Source organism: Euprymna scolopes, chromosome 21 (assembly GCF_053919585.1).
Source record: "Euprymna scolopes isolate OS-2025 chromosome 21, ASM5391958v1, whole genome shotgun sequence".
NCBI classification, from domain to species: Eukaryota; Metazoa; Mollusca; class Cephalopoda; order Sepiida; family Sepiolidae; genus Euprymna; species Euprymna scolopes.
Window position 1 is genome coordinate 85,284,734 of NC_136502.1, and position 12,307 is coordinate 85,297,040.

Genomic DNA, 12,307 nt, shown 5'->3' on the forward strand with positions numbered 1-12,307 from the left:
TGTTCGGATTAGGGGGAAGTAATTTTACCTGTTCTGTCACGGGTATTCTTCTAGTAATATTTATGTACAGAATTTTCTTCTGACTTCATGCATACAAATATTCACATATATTCAACTAGCAGAAGAAGAGGGGGCGCCAAACTTTACCTGGGCATAAAAATACGCTTAAATATGATATTTTAATTTGTCCAAATTTCGTATGCATTACTATAGAGTCATGATTTCAAAAGTAAAAAAAAAAGAAAGTATTTGGATGCCATCAGCTAAAATCGAAATCGAAACTGTATTATTCAAAGCTGGTGACGTTACCACTGTACCAACGTGACACGCTTATAACCAACTAGACTACTCGTGACCCGTTGGGTCAGTATGCTATATTAGCTATAGAATTAATGTATGAGCGTAACACTTGTGACGTAAAGAAAATAGTTTTTTGTGACATAACAGAAACATTTCCATGAAAGTATATTAAAATGAAAAAAGAATATAAATAGATTTCTATGAGTCGTTCCGTTTATAATTGTTTATTTAAAAAAAAAACAAACAACGAACACACTTACAGCCGTTGAATTATAAGTGGTTTGCCATACTTATTGGTTAATGTGTACTGAACAGATACCATAATACTTAAAGTTAAATTCAAATTTTGATATAACTTTTTTAATGAAATTGTTAGTTGAAAGTACAGAATAGTTAAAAACACTCTCCTCATGTTAAGAATGGCTTTTTAAATAGAAAATGAAAATAAAATTTAACATTTTTCATTTATTTTAAACAAACATTCATGACCCATTGGGTCAAATATTTAATTTATATGTTAATAATAAGGCCAATAAAACTAATTAAGACAATGCAGAAATGAATAATGTAAAAAAAAAAAAAAAAAAAAAGCAGAAAGTATTAACAATTGTTTATTTGAATAATTTAAACGCGAAAAAACAAACAATTGAGACGCGGAAAACGTACACAGTAAAACAATAGTTTTACTGTCGCGTTGATTATTGTTTTGTAACGCAATTTAAAAATACATATTTTCGTGGTTATTTATTTATGTTGGTAGTGTAGAAGAAAATGTAAGTACGCATGCGCAACCGGACGTCGTAAACCGGATTTGTGGTTACAACCTCCGTTTACAAGGTCGTTTGAGTGTTATAATTATATATATAAAAAAATGTACAAAACGTTTAATGACTTTTTCAATTTTGACCACTTTTTGACTCCTTTAAAAACAATTTTAACCGGCTAAAGACCCATAAAAGAACGGCATATAAAAAAATCCAATCATTTGAGGCCCCTAGTGCCACTCTTCGACTTTGAAAATATAGAGACAGACCGACAGACAGACATATAGCCTTTTATATATTAGACTATCCTGGGTGTCCGGCGTTGCCCGAGTGTTTGGAGGTGTATGTTGAGCAAAAAAAGAAAAAAGTGGTAGTAGGCAGGCAGGCTCGAACCTGTATCGAAAAGAAGGAAAAGAACGTGAAAAAAAGAGACGTCTTTGCCGTTGCGTCCATCGCCAAACCAAAAGTGGTGAAGGTCTAAATTAGGTCTAGTCAGTTGAAAAGAGGATGACGTTCGAAAATATCGGAGAAAAAAAAACGACCCCCTCCTTGTAGAAAAGTGCCCACTTGAGGGTGAAGAAATTAATTTTTTAGCCAATTTTTCGATATTTGTCGTCCAAAGGGTCGAGCTTCAAAACGATACCGATCTTGTGAAAATCCGTTGCCTCTGTCGAAAGTTTTAGGCATAGATACATACACACATTTAAACAGACAGGTGAGATTTATATTATAGATTTCAAGCCTACTTGAATGTATTCTAGAAATACTATACAACAGCAAGCATGCTTCATTTCATTTTATATCGTTTCATTCAACACTCATCTATGTTGTTAAATACGCCAAAGTTCAACTCATTTTGGAGATCTCAAAAAATTTCTCTGTATATTTTATATATTTTTGATTTTCTATTTTATTATTTACAACATAAAAATGAGTTCAAATTGCATCACTTTGTATTGCATGAATTTATAAATCACGCAACATAGTGTTGATAAATACATCAAAATCAACACTTTTTTCTCTCCTCTAAACTAAGAATTGGATATTGATGGACTCAAACAGGGATAGAGACACGCATACATTAGCCATGGGCCCCGTGTTTGCTTTTGTTCAAAGTTTGAAGAAATGCAATTAACATATAGTTCTTATTTTTAAAAAAATATTTATGAATTTGTATATATGTACGTATATGAAAGAAAACCAACATCCCAGTCACTTGATAAGAGCTATGCCCCTAACCCTAACCCCCCACCTCCACGTAGTTTTGGTAATATCATATTTAAACATGCAACCACATGCTTTCGTTTGCGTTTTATTCACAAAACAGAAGTACTGGCACGCATGTACCCCCCCGCCCACAATATGTGATACAGGGAACCCCACGAAGAGACTACCTGCTATACTCCCCCCCCACAAAAAAAAAAGAAAATGTGTTAGCTTCTAATCTTTAAGGATAGGAGAAATATCGAATTTTATTCAAATCTTTATCTAATGTTAATATTTACTTGCAAGATTTGGTTTGGTTTGGTTTGGTTTTACGGCATATCAACCCTTTTCGGGTTATTTAATGCCGAATCCAGCTGTTTTGGAAATAGTATTTATGTTGCATCCAGTTATTTTGTAGAAAGTTTTTATTCTACAAACTTTTTGTATCTTCAATCGCTAGTTTGTAGTGTTTGGTTTGGTGGTTTTATAGTGGATTTTATCGATTTTGTTCCCTATTCTACAGAATATGAATGAGTTTTGCAATGGGAGAGGGAAAAGGGTTACAGTAGTAATGCTTGGTACATTATAAGTTAAGAAACCAGCGTTGCATTTTATACACGAAACAGAAGTGCCGGCACGCACGTACCCTTATCCCCCCCCCCCATAATATGTGATACAGAGAACCATACAAAGAGACTACCTGCCAATGAACAAGTATAAGTTAAAATTTGAAATTAATGTTTTTCATATTTATTTTAGAAATTATCTTGTTAATAATGTAAAAAAAAAAAACTTTGCCTAGCTCAGGGGCTCCATGCTGTCCTGAAGTTTGGGAAACACTGCCCTAAACATACTTAGGACCTTGCGCGAGAAGGAGAGCCTGGATGCTAATAACAGTAGCAGTTTTGGTTCTAATTTAAAAATTGAATAAATATAGCTATAAAGATTGATGGTTCAATCATCTGAATGGACTTCGTTCCAGTTTATCCCTTCCTCTCACTGCAAAAGTAGATACAATTAGTTCAATTTATAGTGAAGAATCTATCTACGCCCCCCCCCCAAAAAAAAAGAAGCCACTCGGGACATGGGCAACAAAATTTGACATGATCAGTTTTGGGGGTATTCATTCGTGAAGGCGACTCAAGCGATTTACAATAAACTAACGCTTTTCCCAAAGGAGGGGGTAATGTTTGAAAGGACATCCTCCTGAGGACTTATAGAACTTTGGTCGTTTCAGAAGTCCTTGTTATGTGTATGTATACATAAAGGAGCGGACACGTTCCCGACATCTTCGCTCAATACGCATTTTCTCTTTGATAGCACGGATATCACACAACCAAACACGTAACATTTTATACACGGAAAATATATACGAGGTGTGTGTGTGTGTGTGTATGTGTGTGTGCGTGCATACACGCTGCCACCATTTACCGATATTGAGAGAGAGAGAGAGAGAGAATGGCGGCAGCACCGGCCAAGGAGGAAACGCAACTCATCTTTTAACATTTTAACAAAAAGAAGAAGAAAAAAAAAAAAAAGAAAAGAAAAACACAAATAGACAGCAAAAGAAAAAAAAAGAAAAAAAAAGAAAAACACAAATAGATAGCAAAAGAAAAAAAAAATAGAACAGTGTCAGAAGCAGAGACGGACTGCACTGGAATAATCACCATTATTTTTTGAACAAGTAAGTTTTCAATTATTTAATTTTTTTTTCTTTTCATTTTTTTAATTAATAATTAAAAAACTTGTATGAAATCGGCATGTTACCATATTTTAACTCGCTTCATCCTGGTCTTAGCAATAAGTTTTTTTCTCCCAATCCATTTTCGCAAGTAGGTACTCACAGAAGGGTCCACTTAAAGGTTGACAACATCTCTTATTGAAAGTGTAATAATTTCAGGCATTATGGAAACAAAGCATATTCAGTCAGCACCGGCCGGGAGGTAATGATGGCTAAATGATTAACAACATAGACTGACATTCTAAGTGTTCCAAGTTTGAATCCAGTTTGAAACACTTTCACTTAAGGATGCTGGCAACCTTCACGCGGTCGCTCCTGTGGGTACCTAGGGTCTCTCTAGAAAAAAATTCTAACTTGAAAGATATTAGAAAAACAAATGCCAACAATGATCATCTAATTCATACGAAATGAATGAATGATGCTGCTGCAACAACCGGGATGAGATCACAGTGTAGTATCTGTTCAGATGCTACACTTCACCTTTTACTGTCCTCGGTCAGTGGAGGAGAAATTCTCCATGACTGAGGCCAGTTTTATTTTTGTTCCTATCCAGAAAGCCCCATTTTAGGGAGCTAGATTTTCCCCCATTTTCCCAGACCGACCTTATGTCTAACTCTGCCCTCGTGGGGAGGCAAATAAATAGGAACAACAATAAGCATCAGCAACCACTTCGTCATTGCAACTTATTTCTTTTATTAATTTAAATGTTTAAATTTAGTGTGTTATAACTAGGTCTATGACAAGAGAGTGTTGTTTTGACTCTCGAGTATATATCCGACACAGTTAATCAATCGATAACCACATTACTCTATTTAAAAACATAAGATATTAGCTGATATATACTCGAGAGTCAAAATAATAAAAAGAATATTCTCTTGTCATAGTCTTAATTATAATAACTTCATATTCTCCTCACCCCCCTCTCTCTCTCTCTCTCTCTCTCTCTCTCATATATATATATATATATATATATATATATATATATATATATATATATATATATATATATATTATTTCAATATATTTTTTTCTGAATAGAATACCCGTTCCTGGACGGATTCATACCAATGCATGCTTGTTTATAGTTTAATAAACAGGTAATAGACCGCAAGAACGTGTTATTAATGAATGCTTGCAATTCAAATGTCAGTCCAGAATCGTGCCATCATAAAAAAAAGAAAAGAAAAAATGATTTGGGGGGGGGGAAGTGACTTAGGAAATAAAATGACTTAGCAAAAAAAAAAAAAAAAAAAAATGACTTAATAAAAAAAATGACTTACTAAAAAAGTAAAACGACTTAATAGAAAAATGACTTAATAAAAAAATGACTTAATAAAAAAGTGATTTAGGAAAAAAAATGTGACTTAGGAAATAAAATGACTTAATAAAAAAATGACTTAGTAAAAAAAATGACTTAGTAAAAAAATGACTTAGTAAAAAAATGACTTTGTAAAAAAATGACAGTAAAAAATGACTTAGTAAACAAAATGACTTATTAAAAAATGACTTAGTAAAAAAATGACTTAGGAAAAAAATGACTTAGGAAAAAAAATGACTTAGTAAAAAAATGACTTAGTAAAAAAAATGACTTAATAAAAAAAATGACTTAGTAAAAAAAATGACTTAATAAAAAAAATTATTTAGTAAAAAAATGACTTAATAAAAAAATTTCTTAGTAAAAAAAAATAACTTGGTAAAAAAAATGACTTAATAAAAAAAATTACATAAAAAATGACTTAGGAAAAAAAAACTCTCTGAACCAGATTACGTCAAGATATTTTAAAATTAATCTTTATTTTGTTAAAAAAAATTTGTAGATGAGGATTCATAATTTGGATTATTTGAACTACTGTTCTCGTCTTGGATGTTTTCTGACTACGATTTCATCTTGCAACCTTCTCTAGGGAAATCTTATCGAATTATGGAATCTACTATTATATAAAAGGTCGGTTGGTTATTTTTGTTTTACGGCATATCAACCCTTTTCAGGTTATTTAATGCCGAATCCAATGATTTTGAAGAACAATTTTTTAATAAAGTATATTTGTTTTTTTTTTTAAATCGGTTTCTATTTAACCCATAGTTGGAACCCTAACAGGTACTATCAGTCCAGGTCAGAGTGGACCTGGGAGCAATGGCAATTAAAGGGTGGCTCCACACTCCCCAAAGCCCGCAGGCTGGGGCCTCACCATCGGATATAGTTTAAGGTCATATCCAGAACCTATATAAAAGGAATTTTGTGTATGTGTGTATGAGTTCATTCCCTATAGACTCCACAACGGCAAGGCAGATTTTATGAAATTTCACACAAATGTATTTTATGTATCAGGGCAGAGTTCTAAGTTTTTTTTTTTTTTATCTGAATATCTTCGATAAGTATCGATATTCGAAAAAATTCGATGAAAGAAGGAACAGGCGATTTTTCCAAACAAGCACAGTGATGCAACATTGCAGTGATGGGACAAGGGCTGGAGGTTGTTAGATAGTGTGAAACCTATTACATTAGAGGTTCCTTTTTGACCTTGTCCAAGACAGAAAGGCTAATGGCTGATGTGGCAACAATACTCCATGCATGTGTTAATGGTGACTTTGTAGAGATATAAGATATTGGCAGGTGTGAGAAGATTTCTAGCATGGAAAAGGGAGCCCACTTTGTTTGCAGCCGCCTTGTCATGTCTTCAATGTATTTGTTCCAATTTATAGGATAGTATTAAGAATATCTGTTGTATGTTTATCAGAAGAAAGACATTTTAATTTTCTTATTCTAAAAAGTCTGGCTTTTATTTTGTATGTTTAATTGCTCTTCTGAAGACTTTATATCTTTTTATTTAAATATATGAATTTAACTATATATATATATATATATATATATATATATATATATATATATATATATATATATATATATTCTTCCAATTACGGGATGTCTTTGGATTTTACTTGTACAAATGGAAATTCTTTTAACTTTCTTGAAGACTTACATTTGGATTTTACCGTCACTGGATTTTTTTATCTTCCACCAGACTATCCATTCATGTGTAATCACCTTTTTCTTTACCATATTCCCTCTGCTTCACTTTTTTTGTTTTCAAGTAAGATCTTTGACTTACTTGCTGTTTCATCAAATACTTCTGCATGCAAAATCCGATCCTGCATTTTGCTAATTCCTACCCTCTGATGAGAAGGAGAGTATTTCTTCGAAACTCCGCGGATTAAGGACTATCCATTTATCTAGTGTTTCCTTTTCAGATTAAATATGTTTTTAATTCATTTCAAAGTGTTTTTTAACATATTTTATTAACTGTTTGATCATATATATATATATATATATATATATATATATATATATATATATATATATATCATTCAAACACTACCGTGCTTGAATATATGGTTAAGTGGCAGGTTTAGTCATTTAGAACTGCTTTAAAGGTTCACCGCTCACTCATTTTTCGACCAAATTTCAAACAATTATTACCGTTTATAGATCACCTTCCCAGCTATACTGTAATTTTTTTAAAAATTTTCATTCAGTAATACAAAAGTTATGATGAATTTACTGGTGTTCAAAAGTGTAAAAAAAACGTAAGGAGGTGAGCCACGGTTTTTCTGACTGATTTCCATAGCAACCACGTTGTTTCAGCGACTACTGTTTGCTGTCAATTCACTGATCTCACAAACAAAAGAAGTAACAAGTGAAACAGAGAGAATAGAAGAATGAAAGGGAGATAACTGGGGGGGGGATTTTATTGAAAGCAGACGAGTGGCGTACATTAATGTGTATGTTATGTTTATGGGGGCAAAAAAAAATAAAACTGAAATTAAACAAAGAACAAGTGAATTTACTGGAAGCCTGGAAAAATCATGGATTACAATAGAAAAATGCGAGCATGAAAAGTAATATGGTTAAGCTTAACATGGAAAAGTAAAGGACTAGTTGTTAAAACTGGAAAAGAAAAGGGACAAGATATTCTGTAAAAAATATAATAAATTTATAACTTAAAATATTGCAGGATTAAGAATCTTTCTAAAATTCAATTTATAACATTATATAATCAATTCTTTACTTTTCCATGTTTAAGCTTAACCATATTACTTTTCATGCCCACATTTTTCTATTGTAATATATAAATGGTTGTATCGATTGTTTTCCTAAATGTAAATCCAATGAAACTCACGTGATTATTAAAGAGTGTTCAATGCAGGACAGAGTTGGTATATAGTTTGTTTACTATACAAATATTATTGGTTACATATGTGCACACATGTTTCAGTGGAATCCTAATTCAAGGATAACACCTCATCAGACCAAAAAAGAATCGATATTGGATTCCACTGAAATATGAAAACACATATGTAACCAATAATGTTAGCATGATAATAAACAGACTATATATATATATATATATATATATATATATATATATATATAAATTTTATTTATACAAACATTAATGGCTACATATGTGCATACATGTTTCTGTAATCACCCACGTTGGGGATTACGTCTTCAGGCCAAGAATTACCGTCGAATTCTTGGCCTGAAGACGTAATCGCCAACGTGGGTGATTACAGAAACATGTATGCACATATGTAGCCATTAATGTTTGTATAAATAAAATTAATAAACCTGCTCTGTTCACTCATTGAGCACTATTTTGGTAGACACATGTTGTTTCATTGGATGTACTTCTAGGAAACTAAACTCTACTGGCTATATATATATATATATATATATATATATATATATATATATATATATATATATATATATAAAGATAGATTGCAAAATTTGCTTTCATGTAGGCAAGACCGCTTGAAGAGGTCTCTAGTTTCTAAAAACCAGCTGACTGAAACATGCTCATGACTGTGTAGCAATATATTACTGCTTATATAAAAACAAATGATCTATAATATAAATCTTATAATATAAATCTTACCTGTCTGCTTAAATGTATGTTTGCATATCTGCCTAAAACTTTCGACAGAGGCGACGGATTTTCATGAAATTGGTATCGTTTTGAATCTCGACCCTTCAGATGACAAATATCGAAAAGTTGGCCAAAAACATTAATTCCTTCATCTTTAACTGGGAAATTTTCTATAAGGGAGGAGTCGCTTTGTTCGCCAATATTTTCGAAAGTCATCCCCTCTTTTCGATTGACTAGCCTTAATTTAAACCTTTGCCACTTCCGATTTGGCGATGGACGCAACAGCAAAGACGGCACTTTTTTTTTCCATGTTCTTTTCCTCCTTCGCGGTAAGGGTTCGAGCCTATCTGCTTGCCTGCCTACTACCACTTTTTTCTTTTTTTTTTTTTTTTTTCGCTCAACACACATCTCCAAATACCCGGACAACGCCGGGCACCCAGACTAGTAATATACATTTCCAAACTCTTTCAATCATTTTGCGGTATGATTTATTTCTTTCCATAAAAGTAGATTCCAATCAATAAACATTACAGTATAAGTTGTTTCGAAACATCCAACACAACCGGAAATCCTTATTTTTACCGCATGTTTATCAGCGGTTGCTGTAGTTGAAGCAACACAATAGTGATACGAGAGACGTTTCAAAAGTAATGCCTCCTATTTGTTTTTACTTCGCTCGAATTAATCAGAGGGGATTACAATTTGCATTATTATTATGACTGAACATGCATTCATGACCTGAAAGGTTCCTCTCTGTTGCAGATATTGACGGTGTGAGACTCTAAGAAAGCAACCCCTGTAATGGATGTGCATAAAAATTAGAGATGCGTCCTTGAATTCCTCCACGCAGAAAAAAATCGAATCGCTTAACATTCACCATCGCCTCTAGAAAGTTTACGAAGCAGATGCAGCTGATGTTAGCACAGTTAGGAGATGGGTTCGTCGATTTCAGAGTGGCGACATAGATTTGAGTGACAAAATGCGCTCCAGACATCAAGAGTGCATTGAGAATGGTGGTGACTATGTAGAAAAATAAATTCTGAAATACAAAATGTCGCTTATCTTAAATGTTACTATTGCAGTCTTTATAGCTTTCAATGTTTTAATTTTGAGTGGTGGTGTCTCGATATAAACGTCAGTCCTCATCACCCCATTCGAAATACTAACAGTTTGAGAAGCGAAGCTATTAGAGTTGAAAGCTTTCTGGTAAATGGGGATCTCTACAGAGGGGAGGCTTTAGCTGGTTTTCAGGTGTATTTATGTTTAGGAGGCACGTGAGCGACATGTTGAACAGAGCATATTTCATAATCCTTGTATATCCCTATACCTAATATATAAAACGAACTTTCTGTGTGTGTATGTGTGTGTGTGTGTGTGTGTGTGTGCATGCGTGTGTGCATGCGTCGTGCAAGTCCACTCCCTTCGGATTCCTAAACGACTGGGCCGATTTTTATGAAATTTCACTCAAATGTACTTTATGTGCCTGGCAGTGTTTTTAGATAGGTTTTGTTTTGGAATATCTTTGATAAATATTGATAATTGATAACTGAAAAAATCCGATGACAGAAAGAACAGACGCTTTTGACTAAAGTTAACGACTTATACAGCAAGTGCATTTGAGAAGTTTTATTATTGTACAAGCAGAGAAGCCATGCATATAAAATAAACAGTAGGTTCTTTGATATGACAGAGGCTCGTTCAAAATGAATGTTTCTGCTTAGAACACAATTAAACCAACTTAAAAGTCATTATATATAAAAAATAATTTTATAAAATCAACTATAAGTTCTCTACAGTGCAATGTAGGCTACAATGTATTATGGACTAAGTCACTGCAGAGAAGCCTGTAAAGCTTCCTCCTGGTGCACCAAGTTGAATCCCCAACTAGAGCAGGCAACCAATCAATTTGATGGAAAAATAGTACCCTCAAAATGCAAATCAAGGGAACTCAGTGCTTGAGGGCACAGCTCAACGTATCGGATGATTCGCTGTTATGGTCCTTGGTGTGGTTTCAAGTGAGGGCCACATCATGCCACCTCACATCTCGGCTTGAAAGTTAACGTCAAAGTGTACCTTGATTACTACACAAGCCAGAAGGCTCAACATATAAAATCAACAGTATGTTCTTTGATATGATAAGGACAATTGCACCATGATACTTTACTTTTTCATTGAAACTTAAATTAAAGCCATTATCACCGCACAAGCAGTAAGGCCATACATATAAAACTAACAGTAGGATCTTTGATATGACAGGGCGCGTTAGAAATGAAGGTTTCTGTTTAGAGCACAATTGAAGCATGATATTTAACTTTTGCATTTTAAACTTTAATTCCAGCCATTATATATAAAAAATAATTTTATAAAATCAACAGTAGGTTCTCTACAGTGCAATGTCGACAACAATGTATTGCGATTTAAATCAATGCGAGAGACACGTGATGCTTCTTCCCGGTGCACTGCGATGGGCAGGCAATCAATCGATGTGATTGAAAAAACGCGATTTCACTGATTTTGTTGACAATAAAACTATGTGAGTGTGAAGCATTTGTTGACTATTATTCAATCCCGGGCAACGTCAGGTTACACTGTTAGCACCCCCTCTATACATATATATATATATATATATATATACATAAAGGCTCCTTCAGTCTTGGACAGACTATGGATACCCAGGAAGGGTTTTTCATTGCGCGTGAAATTTTTGTGGCAGGAGGTGCGCAACTCCAACCACACCTCTTCTGTTAAATACCAGTCGCAAGTGAAGTGTATGTACAGGGCGACTGGAAACAAAATGCCGAGATAAGCAGAGAGCACATACAGAGCCTAGAATTCCCAAATGGTCACCCATCTGGTACTAGCCAGGCTCAACGTTGCTTAACTTCGGTGATCTGATGAGAACCCATGTATTAACGCGATTATGCCATATATATATATATATATATATATATATATATATATATATATATATATATATATATATATATATATATATATATATATATATATATATATATATATATATATATATATATATATATATATATATATATATATATATATATATATATATATATATTGCATTTTAAACTTTATATATATATATATATATATATATATATTATTTTTAAAACATAATTATTCACTGACACGTGTTTCGTCGTCCACGACTCATCAGAGTGGCTGAATCTAGCGAGATTCGAAAGCGGCACCTTATATATATATAGTGACCAAAAAAAAAAACGGGCCCCAACTCTAATTAGGCCCCGTTTCTTAGTGTTTTGTCCGAATGAAATGAAACTTTGGTCTGAAACTAGTTTATTATATTGAAAACATCACATCAAAACACTAGGGTCTTTGGCCTA

General features: G+C 33.2%; 1 protein-coding gene across 3 annotated transcripts in view; it reads left to right on the top strand.

The window, feature by feature from the left end:
* Positions 1-3,000: 3,000 nt before the first annotated feature.
* The window catches only part of LOC145242532 (protocadherin beta-16-like), a 370,951-nt gene continuing 361,644 nt past the window's right edge, over positions 3,001-12,307 (top strand). For 2 of the 3 annotated variants that reach the window (XM_080105609.1, XM_080105610.1), the window contains exon 1: positions 3,001-3,954. The gene's annotated coding sequence lies outside the window, so the exon portion shown is untranslated. The remainder of the gene's footprint in view (positions 3,955-12,307) is intronic. The other variant, XM_080105607.1, reaches the window with a different exon arrangement.